General features: G+C 34.9%; 6 non-coding genes across 6 annotated transcripts; 5 read left to right on the plus strand and 1 right to left on the minus strand.

Moving 5' to 3' along the window:
* Positions 1-9,674: 9,674 nt before the first annotated feature.
* Trnal-caa (transfer RNA leucine (anticodon CAA)) lies at positions 9,675-9,800 on the plus strand. The gene is made up of 2 exons: positions 9,675-9,712; positions 9,756-9,800. It is a non-coding gene; the product is annotated as a tRNA-Leu (tRNA).
* Positions 9,801-10,099: 299 nt separating this feature from the next.
* On the plus strand, positions 10,100-10,225 carry Trnal-caa (transfer RNA leucine (anticodon CAA)). Its single transcript has 2 exons — positions 10,100-10,137; positions 10,181-10,225. It is a non-coding gene; the product is annotated as a tRNA-Leu (tRNA).
* Positions 10,226-12,772: 2,547 nt separating this feature from the next.
* Trnal-caa (transfer RNA leucine (anticodon CAA)) lies at positions 12,773-12,898 on the plus strand. The gene is made up of 2 exons: positions 12,773-12,810; positions 12,854-12,898. It is a non-coding gene; the product is annotated as a tRNA-Leu (tRNA).
* Positions 12,899-13,906: 1,008 nt separating this feature from the next.
* On the plus strand, positions 13,907-14,032 carry Trnal-caa (transfer RNA leucine (anticodon CAA)). The gene is made up of 2 exons: positions 13,907-13,944; positions 13,988-14,032. It is a non-coding gene; the product is annotated as a tRNA-Leu (tRNA).
* A 188-nt stretch (positions 14,033-14,220) lies between these two features.
* On the plus strand, positions 14,221-14,346 carry Trnal-caa (transfer RNA leucine (anticodon CAA)). Its single transcript has 2 exons — positions 14,221-14,258; positions 14,302-14,346. It is a non-coding gene; the product is annotated as a tRNA-Leu (tRNA).
* Positions 14,347-16,111: 1,765 nt separating this feature from the next.
* On the minus strand, positions 16,112-16,237 carry Trnal-caa (transfer RNA leucine (anticodon CAA)). Its single transcript has 2 exons — positions 16,200-16,237; positions 16,112-16,156 (listed from the first exon to the last, which is right to left on the minus strand). It is a non-coding gene; the product is annotated as a tRNA-Leu (tRNA).
* Between the last annotated feature and the right edge of the window lie 1,339 nt (positions 16,238-17,576).

A 17,576-nucleotide genomic window follows, 5' to 3' on the forward strand; every position in this document is an offset into this window, starting at 1 on the left:
AACCACCAACGCCGCAGCTGCCTTTGCTGTTGCTGCAGATGATGATAAGTGTCACGTGTCAGTGACATATTTGGCATACAATAATAATGTGCATGTGTGGTCCGGTGCGGTTCGGTCCCTACACTTTGACTTTGGCCCATTGCCGGGACGGGATTCTACTCTTTTATGTTCGAGCTCTGTTATGTGTCAATGTTGTTGTAACAGCAACACGAAAGAAAAATGTGGTAACCGCCAAGTTCATTATAGCACCCCAGTGGCCAAGTGTAGCTTTGCGTGGCGTTGAAAGAAACATTAGTTTACCAAGACAGATTGCTTGCTTACCTCCTGCCTCTCCGAACGCTTGACCGGCACCAGCAAGCTTAGATAATGTATAAGTTGCATAGTTTTGTTTTGTGGTGCGTTAAATGATTAATAGATTTGCGCTTGTTAGATGATGGTCGCCAACCAGCGAAGGCATGGGGGGAGAAAGTGGAGATTTGCTGTTCGCCTTGTCTTGGTTCATGTTTCGTTCTTTGTTTTCTTTTTTAATTTCACTAAACGTTATGTGGGTGTTTGGTTCCATGTGGTAATTTCACTCGGTGTCACCACTTCTGTTATGGATGATGGTTCGGAATAGTTGAGAAGTAAATTTAATCAACAAAATTGTTACTTGAAACTATCACGAAAAAAAGTGGGGTTATGTTACTTGTGTTCGATGGATACCGAGTAGGAATCTTACTCGCAGCGTTGTAGGAAACATTTGTCTAAAGTGGTTTCAGATGAAATACATCCGAAATGTCCCTTGACATTCTGATAACCAACTCTGACATCAACGAATGAGGATAACATCACATAGCGACCCTCAGAGGAAAATGAGATCACTAACTTAGCATGAATCCCAACCACTGCAAAAATCCAAGGTGGTGTTTTCCCTAGGCAATGATAGATGGCACCAGCAGTCTCATAGGACAGGCACAAAGAAAACTTCTGTTTATGTTACATTTTCCCGATGAATCCCGTTTTTCAATCCCAGATGAGGTAGAACAATTATTCCAAAGTATCGTCGAATAGTTGTAATAAGGGACTTATATCCACTACTCAGATGTAATGCATCCGAAAATCCCTGATAAAATAGGAATGACAGGAGATAGCGTAGCTTAGATTAAAAGAACTACACTCGATAAGCACGGACCACCATTGGTGCACATAATTCAAAGAGGCGCTGTTTCTAGGCAATGGTAAATAGCAGACCCAAACCTATGACAGGCAGAAGCAAAACTGTCGTAATGTTGCTTGTATCCGGTGAATCACGGTTTCAAATGTAAAAATTGTATTCTAATAACTATCTTCGGTATCAAGAGAAGAAGAATGACAGGAAGTAGCACCACCCAGAGGAAAATGGCAACAAGATCCCCAATCACTGCACAACATTCTAGAATGTGTTGTTTCTAGGCTATGGTAGATGGCAGCACCAATCAACTAGGTCAGGTACAAACAAACTTGTATTTATGTTACTTGTGACCGATGAATCATAGATTCGAGTCCTAAGCAAGAACAGGAAAACTATTTGAAAGCGGTTTTCCTAAAATCTACCTCTATATGACATGCATACGAAAAGATCAGACATTCTAATAACCAACTTCGGCATCTACGATAATATAAATTAAGAATGCACCACCCAGCGGAGAATGGCAAATCAAAATATGTAAGGATCTCCCACTCCACAACATATAAATACAGAACTATTTTTTTTTTGAGCTAGATTCTAGAGTTCATAGCGTGTATATTACTGCGATTAGCTGTGAACTACGCTATTTACCTAGAATTGGCTTTTTGTTGGATGGTAACAACCATTTGGTACTAGGAGACTTCAATACGTACCATGAATTGTGGCATTCCTTTTTAGGTAATGAACAGAGGTACAGTTCTGCCAGTGAAAGCTCTATATTTTGCTCGAAGAATGAATATGCTCCCACCAGAACAAGTGGAAAGTGTCATAGTTCGCCAGATATAAACATCGTGTCACTCAGTTTGACAATTGACCTTAACTGACAGCCCGTAATTTCTTTTGAAAAATACCACCCATCATTAAATGACTCCCTGATCATATCACCTCTGAACGGAGCACTTTCCATGGCACAGGATAACAAACTGGCTGGGTTTCAGAGATATAACTAACCACAATTTTAGAGAAAGTTTTCAGTACTTCAGTAAAACCGGTAGCAGGAAGAAAATTCAGCTACAGGCGCCAGATTTATATCTGCTGTTCGAATACCCGCCATAATTTTCAGTAGGTGCAGTTGGACTACTAAATGAGCGTGATGAGCTCCGCAGATCTTACCCAGCATATCCCAGGGTCGGGGAACTTACGTTTGAGGACAGCCGGCAAGTCGCAGAGCATACGCGGAATAAATGGTTAGAGCATCGAAAGTGTTGCAACATTGGGGCCAGTGTGAGTAAACTATGAGCAACAGTTAAGTCGCCCTCGAACCATGGAAAGATAGGATAGGACTTCAGTCACATTTAATGCAGAACCTGTAAAGGATCCCATAAAGATGCGCCAGTTATTTTAACCGACATTTTGTCAAGCATTCCGAGAGTGATGTTGCATATGTCATCCTTAGTGTTAAATCATCTAAAGTGTTGGGAACAGACAGAATCTGTGTGGTAGTCCTAAAACAGCTGGATGATCCAGCGCAAGACTGTTACAACAACCACTGTACAAAATTAAAGCAGGCGTTGCTTCTAACCAATGATATATGCCAGGACCAATTGCAGCAGACTAATCATCTATTAACGAAACTAACAAAGTCTATTTGAGGAGCCCTGTGCCCCCAGAATGAGTAACACGAAAAATTTTAATAATGTCAAAGGTCAGCTGATTTCAATGGAATCCAGACTAAATGAGTGATTATTTGAATTGTTTGCAAAATCCTTTTGAATAGCCTGAGGAATGGATTTTTTAGGATACCATCTTTCTAGTATACATCGTTTTATTATCCGAACAATCTATTTCCCTAATACTATTTCCCATAAATGCATTTTTAAATTTTCTTGGCTGACTTTTCGTCCCTGTTCTTTAGCCACATATGTCTGCGCTTGATTTTCATATAATAGGATTTGTGTGTATGTCTGCCTCTCGTGACATTATGTCTGACTAACTATCACAGAGGTACATTCATCATCCATCTGACATATTTTTAAAAGAGAATTGAGATGAGTAAGTCATCATCATCGCTATCCTGTTGCCTGCAGCTAAACAAGCTCTTCCATTTATATTTTTGTTGACGTTTCTCGTTTTTAAGTTCTTGACAGCTTAGCAGTTAATTTAGTTGTCAAAATATATGAACTATTTTTTTTTTTGTAAGAGGACAATATATCTACAATATATGAATGAGGTCTAAGGATGATTGGATTTTTTTATTGAAAAAAGTCAAATAGTCTAAAGTCGCATTTAAAGACGAAACTGTGATTGATCCAAAAAAAATGTGTCAGTTATTTTAACCGATAGTTCGAGGAGCATCCGAGAGAAACTATATGTCATTCGTAACTCCAGATCATCAAAAGCGTTGCTACCCGACGGAATATCTATGGTAAGGCAGTGAGGTTTGAGGATGGTTTGATTTTTTCTATCGAAAACATTCTAAGACTACAGGTCTGTGATTTTTTCTATAGACAAAAATCCGATACAGTTCCCGCTAGCAATGAAAATTCCAATTGATGGTATGTAGTAACTAGTCCCAGCACTAGTTATAAACCGTAAAAGTTACTTATTTGACCCTAAAGTAATGCAAGAGGAACCAATTGACTACCTTTTTATCCTATGGGAAGCGAGAAGGAGTTACTTGCGATGTTAAAGAAAAAACTCAGTTCTCTTTTTGTCAAGAAGAGAAAAATATTTAAACATTCACTCCCAACAGTCACAAAAAGTAGTTTTTTGCTGTTATGTAGCTAGTCCCAGCAACACTTATACCGTACCATTTACAAATTTGATCCTAATGTAATATCAGCCGAACCAATTGACTAACTTTTTATCCTGTGGAGTCTCTTGCGATCTTAAAGAAAAAACACACGGTTTTTGGTGGTTGGTCTGCATAAAAAATCCGTTATTCTGGATGAATGCAAGATGAATTTTGTTTGAAAATAACCAGTCTTTTTGTGATCGTCTTGAAGTGCGGTGGCATAAAATTGTGAAATATTAAAGAAAAACTGTAATCAGTGTATCACGCAAAACAAATGATTTTTTGTAACTCCAACGGAAAGATATTATTTATATAATGTATATAATGTATTTCGTATTGAATATATTTCATTATGTTTTCATTACAGATCAACGTCATAGCATCTAATATAAAACGTGAATTAATGACTCTGGTAAATTATGGAAAAGGTGATTACATTCTCTTAGTAATTTTTGCAATGTTCTTTTTGGTAAGGTATTAGACATATATTTACCCTATTTTACTATAATATATTATATATACATATATATTCTTTGACTACCTCGAAGCTGTAGTTTTCAAGTAATGTTATATTAAATTAACAGCAGATACCAGTCGACACTCATGATGATTAAAGCTAAAGCGAAACCCAAAGGCCTTATATAAACTTAGAAGGCCTTTGAGTTTCTCGATGCCCAAAGGTTCTCAGTTACCTTATATGCAATTCAATGCAATGAACATGTCATAGTAATAATTAATCTAAAGCGAGACCCTCTGTCTCAGTATCCTATGGAAAAAAAATCGACCAGGAGAAGTGTCCGATCTCTTTACGACTAACACTAACTGGAAACCAAACTGTCATCTGTTAAGTTACTTGTCGCACCTACGTTATCTTTTCCTTCCCAAAAATGGATCAATACTGATAGTTTTGTTTGGTAGGGGTCCACTACATTCATTTATAGCAAATTAGGGTAATATGAAACACATTGGGTACCTGGGTCTATGAATTCTTTTGTACATAAATAAACGGTATAATTCTTTGTTTAACATGAACTGAATTTAAAAATTTCCTCGCGAATAAATGACAATCATAGGATGAAAAAGTATGAAAGAAAATTGGAATATATTTTTAGAATTGTATAATTCAGATAACATTCATTATGCACAGTCCCTCTACTGTTTTTCGTTAATCCTCTTGGGAGCATAGGGCCTCCACAAAACATCGCAATTTTACTCAGTTAGTTAGCGTAGTTTTTTACCTATTCTTAGGTAAGGTCATTGTGTCTCAGGTGTTTCATTGTCGACCTCAATTTCATGATCATCAGGGGGATTATACAAGCGACATTTTGGTTATACTATGGACATTTTTTCATAGGGTATACCCAATACATCTCCATTTCTTCCAATTTAGGTGATTTAAGATTAGTTCCTGGTTGGCTAGGTTCCACGGCTCTACGTTAGTTATGGAGCTGACCCTGAATATTCTAAATATGATCCTCTTGCATGATCCAGATGCTGTTATACACAAGTAAGGTTTCACTGCTGTATAGCAGAATTGATTTTATACATGCTTCGACTATTTTAGGCTTGGGATACCTGGATATATGTGAGCTTCTCTATATATATTTCAGAGGTCCAAATGCTGGTCTCGATTTGATTAGTATTTTCATTATGTCCGTTTCTGCCTCACCAATACTTTTTGCGATGATTCCTAGATAGAAAAGGTTATCGACGCATTCAATAGCTTGATATTAATCTCAAGTCAACCTCTCCAGATCTTCTACTTTTTACTGCAGGTTGGGTATCTTGTTATAGAGAAGACAGATATCATTCCGTTATGCCTCTTCCCGGAAAGCAGACTTCATTCATTATTTCATCCAGTACAATTGTGAATAGTAGGGACGACAGAGGGCGTCCTGACTTTATTTCCGCGTTGGTGCTAAACGATTGGCGTATGTTCCCGTGGTGAAGAACTGAGGGTTTTGAATCTTTGTACATCGGTCTTATTATTCGTATTATTTTATTGGGCACTCACTTTTTGCTCAATGTCTCCCATATGGAAGTTCGTCTCATGGTGTCGAAGACTTTCTTGAAGGCGATGCACGGTAGATACATAAGGGTATGCCCTCCTATAGATTATTCTATTATGGCTTGTAGAGCGTTGGTCTGGCCCATACAGCTTCTATTTAGCCAGATGGTTGATCTCTCAAAACGTTTGATACTTGCCTTTGAATTCTTTTCTGTATTATAGTTGCAAGAATTTTGAATATGACGTTGAGTAGGGCCTCTCTATACTGACCTGTAATGTGACAAGGGTCTCAAACTCCATCATTACTTAACTCATTATTACATATATGACAATTACCCACTTTATAGAAGTATTCCAGGGCTTGAGCTTTTTCAACTTATTTATAGAACACAATCGAAGTCCTGAGGTCTGTGAATTTTCTATAAAAACTCCTCCTTTCCTCTAGTCCAGTTTTGAATAATAATAATTTGTGTAATAAAAGAAAACTTCCTTCCCATTACTTCCACAGGACATAAATGTGCCTCGGAACCAGCAATTCATATAAATTCCGGGTATTTAAAATTTCACAATTTCAAATTGCAATGAACAGTGACAAGAATAAGAATTTTGTATTTCATTTTTTGCAAAATTTGCAAATTAAATTTAAAATATTACCCAAAGAAATAAAAATACCATCATGCATGGAACATTTGCGATCATAAAACATCCTTGGCGTGTCTTTGTATAGGTCCAACACACGCATACAGGATGTCAAATATTGCCCTTGGCTTGGTTGGTTTTGGCAGTCTAGCTTCGACTTTTTTTTCATTCATGTCGAGTATTTCGAAACAATTTTGTGGTTGGAATGTGAGTAGTGTGTCTGAGTGACAGTGTAAAAGTGTGAGTGTGTGTGTTCATCTTTCAAGTGTTTGTGTGTGTAATGTGAAACCCTTTTCTGTTTCCGGTTCTGTTTATGTTTGGTAAAAGTAATTTGTAAATCATTCAAACTTAATGCTATTGTGTGTGCGGGACGTCTCGATTGGTAGGTAGGCGAGTAGCTGCTTTTCATCGTGCGGTTTTAAGTTGTCTGGAGTATTGTTGTTGTTGTTGGTTTTTCATTGCCATTATAAAATGAAAGCAATTTAATCGAATATTTTTTACGAGAGACATTCTTCATTCCCTACCTTCCGCAGTTCTTTATTCGCCTGCATTACAATATCATTTTACCTCTTCAGTCATTACCACAATTACACCTGATGGAAAATAATATCTATTTACATTTAATGTTTTCAGAAACTTCAATGATTTGCCAATAAAAAACTGGTGGGATTCCGAAGTATTAATGGTAATAAAATGAACTTTGAAAGGTTTAATTAGGTTTAATTAAAGGGACTTAAAACATGCCGTAGAAGTTATTTAAGATTCGTAAGCGAATAATTACGTCTCTAGAAAATTGTCTATAGAAAATCCAATCATCAGGAACGAAGAATTTTTTACTACAGAAAAAATTAATCTTCAGGGCTGAGAATGTTGACCTATAAAAATACTGACTATTTGTTTCTATAGAATTTATGTTCTGTAGAGCAATAAATTTTCCGAACGGAGGAATTTCATCTTTCCACACGTTCCTTCCCTGCTCCTATCAGACAAAGCCATAGTCCTGAGTCGTACGAATATCAAATTGCCGTCCCCTTATCTTGGATAGATTCTGTAGATCGTGTGGTCCACTCCCTATAATCGATCAGTGGAAAACCGACCTATGGTACAACCGCTAAAATTCAATGACAGGTACCTGGTGGTGGCCTGGCCAAAAACCATTTAAGGTGAGAACAAATCACAACCATCTTGAAATCTTAACTAAAATTCAATGTAAAGGAACCATGGCTATTATCCCCAATCTAGGTACAAAGTTCCGCAGGTCGGCACACATGATGTTTTAGGCTAAAGCAAAACCCAAAGACCTTCTGTAACCTTAGAAGAGACCCAAAGGCCGTTTGTAATCTTAGAAGAGACCAAAGCCTTCTGTGACCTTAGAAGAGAACCAACTGTCTTTTCTTAGTTTTGATAGAATTCAAGGCCGAAGTCCTGGTGATACTCTTGATGATTCAACTTTAAAGCGAGATCCAAAGGCTTAAGCTTAAATAAAATTCAATGCAAAAGACCTGTCGGCACTCATGATGATTTTTTAAGCAAAAGCGAGATCCAAAGGTCCTCTGTAACCACAATTTTGGAGTTAGGGTAACGATACTCTGGAAATTGGTCACTTCACCATCAGGCATGCTATTTCTGTTCATTCTCAGAATAGAATTGAAAAAAAAAATTGGTAAATAAATGGCAATCGTATTATGAAAAATTATGAAAGAAAATTGGAATAAATTTTGGAATTGTATAATTCAAATTGTATTCATTATGCGCAGCAAACTGCAGTTTTTTCTTAGGGTTTGACCAATCCATATCCATTTCCTCTGTTTTATCTGGTGTTGTATGAGTTCCTGGTTGGCGAGGTTCCTCAGGTCTACTTTACTTATGGTGCCGACCCAGATTCGGCATATGATCCTGTGGCATTTATTTATGAATTCCTATAGGTTTTGTCAGATGGTGTTAGACACAAACCAGGTTTCACGGTGGTATAGCAGAATGAATTTTCTACATGCTTCGAATTTTTTAGGTCTGGGTTTCCTGGATATATGCGAACCTTTTCATAATACCTTACAGTCGTCCAAATGCTGGTCTCGATTTGATTAGCCTCCACTCATAACTTGCCCTTTTTGATATAATTCAGCTGATTGCACCTAGTTTCAAATCCATCTTAATGATTTCTCTTATCGTCCCAAATATTCTTCTGTCCTTATTTGGCCATACTTATATGCTCCATTTGCATATTTTATAGGTCGATAGCTATCAGATGAAGATCCAAAATCAATCCCTAGCATTTGCAGTTTTTCCACGTGAAAATATCAGTACAAATAAATTTTGTACGTGAAAACTGTAATCCTCATTAACTACTTAAATTCTTAAATCACACAAACCTGCATTCAAATCCCCCACACCATCCTAGCCATCCGATTTGGCCTCCCATCTCATCCCATATTTCATTGTATGATGACATATATCATATAAATGAATGATACTACGATTGAATATTAATGATGAATTGGGTGGCCGACGAAGATTTCTCCTTTCATTTTTTTCACCTTTTCTTGGTCTCCTTTTCCAATGCCAAAGCCAAAGAGTTATTTAAAAAATGCTTAAAACAAATATTCATATAAATCAGAAATAGATTTTTAACCATTCGTTATTTTATAGTAGAAAAGAAACAGAGATGATGAAAATCCAATTTTTATTATCATTTTCCTGTGGTTACTCGATTACGCTATGGTTTTTCTTTCTCTACTTCATTATTGAATTTGAAAATGTCAGCAGTAACAAAAGCCATGGTGGTAGCATACATGACACTGGTCATTATCATGGATGCGATGGTTGGTCGGTTTGCCGATTTGTGTGAGATGGTAGAGGAGACTTTATAGAGTTGTCGTTATGGGAAAAGACGACCAAAAAACTCTTCAAAGCTCAATTTAAAAAAACGGATGTCCTGAAAAATTAAAAATTGCAAATTCAATACGGACCTTAAACACTAAAAAAAATTATTCCGTATTGAACAATTTTTCAAAAAAAAAGTCTTATAAAATTTATTGTAATTTTTAAAGAGCAAAAACTGTCCCGATCAAATAATACATTTATCAATAGTCAGGATGGCCGAGCGGTCTAAGGCGCCAGACTCAAGTGTAATAACTTGTTCAGTTCAAACTGAATGTGTACGATGAGTGTTCTGGTCCTCTCTGAGGGCGTGGGTTCAAATCCCACTCCTGACAAACTATTTTTTACATTCAACGAGATATTATAAATAAAATACTTCACGTCCAATATGCTTAAGTCCTTATACACTAAAAAAAATAATCACATTTCGATTTTGTAATAACTTGTTCTGATCAAACAGAATTTTTGTGAAAAAAACTTTTTCAAAAATATTTAAATGTGTTTTTCGTATAATTCCAGAGGAATCTCTTTTTAAGTTAATTAACCTATTTTCCTAAACATAACTAATATCAAACAAAGGGAACCAGTAAGTATATAATTTTCTTACCGAAGCCAATGAGAATTACAATCTTATGTCAGGATGGCCGAGCGGTCTAAGGCGCCAGACTCAAGTGTAATAACTTGTTCTGTTCTAACAGAATTCGTACGATGAGCGTTCTGGTCCTCTCTGAGGGCGTGGGTTCAAATCCCACTCCTGACAAACTATTTTTTTAATGTTCAAAAGATATATAATCACTATTTTTAATCATCTTGTCTATTCTAATGTGATTGACGCGGAAAAAATACTTCGAAAGGACATCAATTGTCGGTGTTCCGAATGTAACTAAATATAAAATATTTTTAACCACGCTTATGAGAATTATTATCTTATGTCAGGATGGCCGAGCGGTCTAAGGCGCCAGACTCAAGTGTAATAACTTGTTCGGTTCAATCTGAATTCGTACGATGAGCGTTCTGGTCCTCTCTGAGGGCGTGGGTTCAAATCCCACTTCTGACAAATTATTTTTTTGGCTTGCAACAAGAAAAACGTTTAAAATTATTTGAAGGAGCTTCCCAAGAAATTCTTTAAATTTTAATGCGTTGCAATGGGTGATTTAATTGACTGTTGTCTTTAAGACAGGTCTTTGAGAAAAGAGTTAAACTATTTTTAAATCGACACTAATTATAAATTCATTGGTTTCATCTTTATGCTTGCGAATCTAGAAAATCAAGATACATTTTTAGAGTATCTGAAAGAAAAGATTATTCTGAGGACCTCAACGTAGATACCAGTGACGTAGATAAATTCCAATACTCATGGTTCCGACACAAGTGTAATAACTTATATTATTCAGAAAGAATTTATGCGATAGAATTTCTGGTTCTCTCTGAAGATTTCTCGTCGTCTCATCAGAATCAATTGTAATAACTTGTTCACTTCAAACAGAATTTGTATCATGAGGCAATTCGATAATTTGGGGCTTTATTTTATACTACTCGTGAAGTGACGTAAAAGTATTCCAACAGTCGTAATTTCTGAGGTGTCTAGGGACGTCAGACTCAAATGTAATAACTTGTTCAGTTCAAACTGAATGTACGATGAGATTTCTGGTCTTCTTTGAGGGCGGCTTCAAATTCCACTCGTGGGAAATTAATGTTTTCTCATCATGTCACAGGATGATGGTTGGTGGAATAAATCAATATCGACTTTAACAATCTGTTCAGTTCAAGTTGAATGCATCAGGTCGGTTGAATGCATCAGGCTCAATTGTAACAACATATTCAGTTCGAATAGAATGCGTAGGAGAGACAATTTGATAGTTCAAAGCTGTGTTTGGAGATAAGCGGGCATAATGATCCCGAACCACGATGCATGGAAAACGCAGCTGCCTGCTGTCAATATTATGGGACGAATTATGAATTCATTCCTTTTACATAGATCAGATTACCGAGAACATTCAATTGCAACATATTTTTCTGTTCATAATATTTAAAAATCTTGAAGGCTATGGATTAGAGTAACCTTAAAAATAGACTTTATTTTCAGCACTTTAATTATTCTACAACTGAAATGATGAATTTATATTTCGATATTCTAATTGTCAGGATGGCCGAGCAGTCTAAGAGACCTCTAGTATTTTCAATGAGCCTTCTAGAATTTTCCGAGGACGCTTGACAGAATTTGTAGGATGAAGCATTTATTCCTTTCCGAGGGTTTGACAATTTCCTGATTTACAGCCTTCCACATAAAATAGTCAAAAAATCCTCGGATAATTAAGACCTCTAATATCAATTCTATCCATAAAAATTGTCCTATATTTTCCGATACTTTTCATACCAAATCGGCAAACCATGATCGCCACTGCTAACCATATTCATGACCATGCTTTTTTGTGTGTAATATGACGGTTATAATAATCTGCCATCAATAGAAATGAAGAAAAATAAAACAAGAAAAGAAAAGAGAAAAAAACTGAAGAAAAAATAAAATAAAGAAAGGAGATGATAGTGATATTGTTGTTGTTGCTATTCACTGATTTGTTTTGAGAGCCACAAACGTGTTGAATACTCAAATAAGGTTGAATGCTTACACGAAATAGGATTGCAGCAGCAAGTTTTTCGAAACAGATGCTAAGTTTTATAGACCATTTTTGTGCAACGAACGAGCAATAAGTGAACACCAGTAGCAGTTGAGTTAACCATTAAATAGGAATATGAGGAAAAAACCAGATTCAAATCCGTTGCTGCAACTACAAGATATGGGTCAAATTGGCTGTTTATATGCAAAAGTAAAATGAGAAAAAGAAGAACACGAACAAGGCCAATAAAGAAACGAATGGTGAAAAGGACAATTTTTATACAAAATTCTTAGACATTGGAAAAATAAAAAAGAGAGGAGAAAAAAATTCCCACTGCCTTCTATTAGCCTGTGATAGTCGTCCATCAACTCCATGGTATGGCCTGGCATGGTGTATTCAATAATCTATTGCACATTGCCAATAAGTCATCATATCCATTCACTTAGCCAGTCGACAGTTTTCCTCATTATATATTCCGAACACATCCTTTAAAATATTTTATGAATATTAAAATTTTATGTGAATGACTATGTTCATGGCATATTAAGTAGCCTAATAATCATGAAATATGAGAATATTTACGCGAATTTGATAATTGTGGAGTTTTTCTAGCGGAGTAGTTGATGGGGAAAGCGGGAGAGAGTGAGAGTATGGAAAGTATTGACATTGCGAATGGTAACCAAACGCATGTCAGGATGGCCGAGCGGTCTAAGGCGCCAGACTCAAGTGTAATAACTTGTTCAGTTCAAACTGAATTTGTACGATGAGCGTTCTGGTCCTCTCTGAGGGCGTGGGTTCAAATCCCACTCCTGACAAATTATTTTATTGACGTGGAACAGGAAAGACGCTCGCAAATATTTAACCGAGCTTTAAAAATTTATTGACAATTATCTTTGCGGCTGGGGTCCACAAAATAATTTCGACAAACCATTTTTAAATTAAAACGAATTATAAATTTCTTGAAATCATATTCTTCTTCATTATTATCATAATATTTAAGAATCTTAAGGCATATATTTTGTAGTACCTAAAAAATACTCATTATTTACAGGTCCCTAATTTTATTCTGCAAACTGAAGTATTGATGTTATATTCTGCTATTCCAATGGTCAGGATGGCCGAGCGGTCTAAGGCGCCAGACTCAAGTGTAATAACTTGTTCAGTTCAAACTGAATTTGTACGATGAGCGTTCTGGTCCTCTCTGAGGGCGTGGGTTCAAATCCCACTCCTGAAAAATTATTTTCCTGGCTTGGAAGAGGGATGGTATTTCGCGTCACACCTCAGGGCTATTGTAAGGAGCTTTAAAAAAATATATGAATTTTCCACTTCGTATCATTTATACGCCTATACGAAATATATTATTTAATTACATAGGCTCAGAGAATATTTTAAGCAGAATATAAATCCATATAAATTACAGTTTTATAGATATTATGGTAAGGTTTGGGATCGACGCACTATTTTTAACTCAAATCTAATTATAAAATTTAAAAATAGACAATCTGCAGTACCCGTTTTTTAATTACCAATCAAATGCGAAATTGGTAACTAAATTTTCCATTAGTCAGGATGGCCGAGCGGTCTAAGGCGCCAGACTCAAGTGTAATAACTTGTTCAGTTCAAACTGAATTCGTACGATGAGCGTTCTGGTCCTCTCTGAGGGTATTTTTTTTTTAGGTATGCCTTCTTGGATGTGGCGAAATTTTAATTATTGTTGCACTACGAAGTTGATTTTTCTTTCGGCGAAAAAACAAAAAAGTTCATTTTGAATTCAGGTATGTATAGAAATTTCTGCATGAAGTCATTGAGAATTCTAATCTTATGTCAGGATGGCCGAGCGGTCTAAGGCGCCAGACTCAAGTGTAATAACTTGTTCAGTTTAAACTGAATTTGTACGATGAGCGTTCTGGTCCTCTCTGAGGGCGTGGGTTCAAATCCCACTCCTGACAAATTACTTTTTTATACACAACAGTGATATAATGCATTTTTATGTATGTCTTCTTGGATGTGGAGGAAATTTAATTATCGTTGCACTACGAAGTTGATTTTATTTTCGGCGAAAAAACAAAAAAGTTAATTTTGAATTCAGGTATGTATAGAAATTTCTTCATGAAGTCATTGAGAATTCTAATCTTATGTCAGGATGGCCGAGCGGTCTAAGGCGCCAGACTCAAGTGTAATAACTTGTTCAGTTCAAACTGAATTTGTACGACGAGCGTTCTGGTCCTCTCTGAGGGCGTGGGTTCAAATCCCACTCCTGACAAATTACTTTTTTATTCTCAATGATGATATAATGCAATTTTTATGTATGCCTTCTTGGATATGGCGGAAATTTAATTATTGTTGCACTAAGAATTGGATTTTACTTTACAAAGAGGCTATTTCAAGTTCCGGTATGTATAGAAATTTCATATTCATGTCATTGAGAATTGCAATCTTATGTCAGGATGACCGAGTGATCTGACTCAAATGTATTAATTCCTTCTGTTCAAACAGAATTCGTGTGAAAGGACCTCTGTTCCTCTCTGAGGTCGTGGTCTCAAATTTGCCTCATGATAAATTACTTGTTGGTTCAGTTTAATTCGTAAGTTGTGAAAAGATATTTCTGCTTCGCGTTTAGGCCAATATATATTTTTTAAACAATATCAAATTTCAGTAATATTAAACACTTAACTGAAGAACATTGATCTTTTGCAGAAAATTACTTCCTACTTCTAATTTCTTTTCTTTAATTTCCTCCATTAGCCTTTGGTTCGCAATTTGATGGCGTTAGCCTTTTGGTTAGACATTTAATGGAAAATTAATGAAATCTACCATTAGATTAATCGAATCGATGTATAGAGTTTAAAGATATAAGGAGAAAAAATGGTGAGTTAAAAAAACGGCAATAGATAAATTAGCCAATTAAATACAAACTTCATGATACATAAAAAGAGTTTAAAAAGAACTCGAGACTTCGACGTGAAGAAAAGTAATGATTTTGGTGTTTGGTGCAAATCATAATTAATCAGATAATAGGGAGAGGTCATATTAAACTAGATCAAATTTCTTCCATCAGTCTATTTCTTTAATAGATGTGAATAAGTGACAGAAACTACTATGTCAATAAAGTTTACAGTCAAATTATGTATTCAGGGACTGGACCGAAAGGAAAGAGCTACTGCAAATTACCAACCACCTACAGATCATATGACATAATCATCCCATCAATTTGATTTCTAAAATATCTAGCCATGAGTATAGATTTCTGTCATACCTATACAAAGCAGATTAATTATGCAGCTCCTAAAATACCATATCGATTAACTAGACTAATGAAAAACGTTTTTTCGGCTACTACCAAACGAAAAGAAAGATACTCATAAAGATGAGCAACATTGTATTACTGTAGGGATCACGAATGGATTTGACAGGATTTTGAAAAATGCCATTAAAACTATTGTCTTTAAAAAGAGGGACAGCGAACCGGGATACTTCATCATACAGAAGGGTCTTCAATGAAGCCATACTCGTTATAACTGGAATGATCCACTTCGATTTACATCATCGACAATCAACAGTGTGGGTCATAGGAATAGTGGGATGGCAAAATCAAACGAAGAACGGACATACACACGAATTGATCCCAAATATATAGATATGGTGTAGCAGGAACGAGAAGTATATTCTAACTTAACCAAGGTAATAATATGCCTGGAATACTTCCAAAAATGCTTGTACCGCAACAAGGAGAAATACAATTCATCACATTACATATATGATGAAGATGGCGTGCTCCATAATTCCGAACATAAGGAACCGAAATTGGCCATATAAATTGCAGCAACATATCAGAAAAGATAATGGGAAGCAATCTCCAAATAGAGAGTAGAGGCCATCTCCAGATTTTTAACGTGTAAAGCGAAGTCTGAACGTTAGAAAATATTGAACTATGGAATTTTCCATGCGGTATAAAATCTACAAAATATTTTAGAAATATTCTTACCTAAAAATGTTCAATAAAATATTTAAAAGCAAAAAAAATAGTTTGTCAGGAGTGGGATTTGAACCCACGCCCTCAGAGAGGACCAGAACGCTCATCGTACGAATTCAGTTGAAACTGAACAAGTTATTACACTTGAGTCTGGCGCCTTAGACCGCTCGGCCATCCTGACACACGGCGGACGGGTGGCAAATGACATGCTGCTTTTGACGCTTTAATTAATTTCAAAAAATCTCACAATAAAGAGAAAACAAACTTTAAAAACTATAAAATATAAAAAATAATATGAATAAAATATTTATATGGAATATAAAAAAACATTTTTTTTATAAAATAGTTTATATAAAACATAAAAGTAACATTTTATTTAAATGTAAAAAATATTTTATACAAAATATAATATGTAAAATAAAATATATAAAATGAAAAATATAAAAATATATAAAATATAAAAATATATAAAATAAGAAATATATAAAATAAAAAATATATAAAATAAGAATATATTCCTTATTTTATATATTTTTTAATAAAATAATAATAATTTTAATAATAAAAAATATATATAATAAAAATATATATAATAAAAAAAAATATATATATATATAATAAAAAATATATAAAATAAAAAATATATAAAATAAGAATATATTCCTTATTTTATATATTTTTTAATAAAATAATAATAATTTTAATAATAAAAAATATATATAATAAAAATATATATAATAAAAAAAAAATATATATATATATATATATATATATATAGGCGAGAGGGGGGCACCTTTGAACGTGGGGCACCTTTGAACAGCGCTCATAAAATCTTGGTTTAATATTTTTCCGACCCGCAACCACATTTTTGTATATGGCAATCTTGTTCTCTATATGCGTAAACCACTTTGGCTTGCTTTTTCAGTTGTCGAAAAATTGTGCATGGGTGACCATGTTTTCTCAGTGTCATTGTAAACTTTTATTCATTTGGTTGTAAGGGCGCAGGAAGAATTCTGTGATAGTTTTCTTTCGTGAAACAAATTTTTTGCATTCCAACAATCATTTCAAACATAACTAATGTAATTTCTTTCATATATATTTATTACAAAAAAAGTTATTTTAAATTTCCGTAAAATGCCATGGGTGGGGCACCTTTGAACATGCCCATTAAACTCGAGTAAAAAAAGGAGTTTTTAACTTTTGGCTTCGATTTCTCAAAATTTCAAATGGGCTAATATAATTACGAAATTAACTGTATTTTTCACCATATTAATTTGTATTTTAAAGACATTTTATGTTTTAATAATTTTTGATCTAAATTTTTTAAATTTTGAAAATTTTTAATATATCTTTAATGAATTAATGCTTTTCTGATATGTATGAATAAAATACATACATATTTGAACATAAACACTGTAAAAAACCATGTCGTTCAAAAATGCCAACCCCTGTTCAAAGGTGCCCCCCTGGGGGGCAGTTTTGAACACTTTGAGTTCGTCCATTAAAACAGTAATAAAATC

This window comes from Musca vetustissima, unplaced genomic scaffold, assembly GCF_032173495.1.
Source record: "Musca vetustissima isolate MV318-11 ecotype Yass unplaced genomic scaffold, APGP_CSIRO_Mvet_v1 utg52781, whole genome shotgun sequence".
In the NCBI taxonomy this organism is placed as follows: domain Eukaryota; kingdom Metazoa; phylum Arthropoda; class Insecta; order Diptera; family Muscidae; genus Musca; species Musca vetustissima.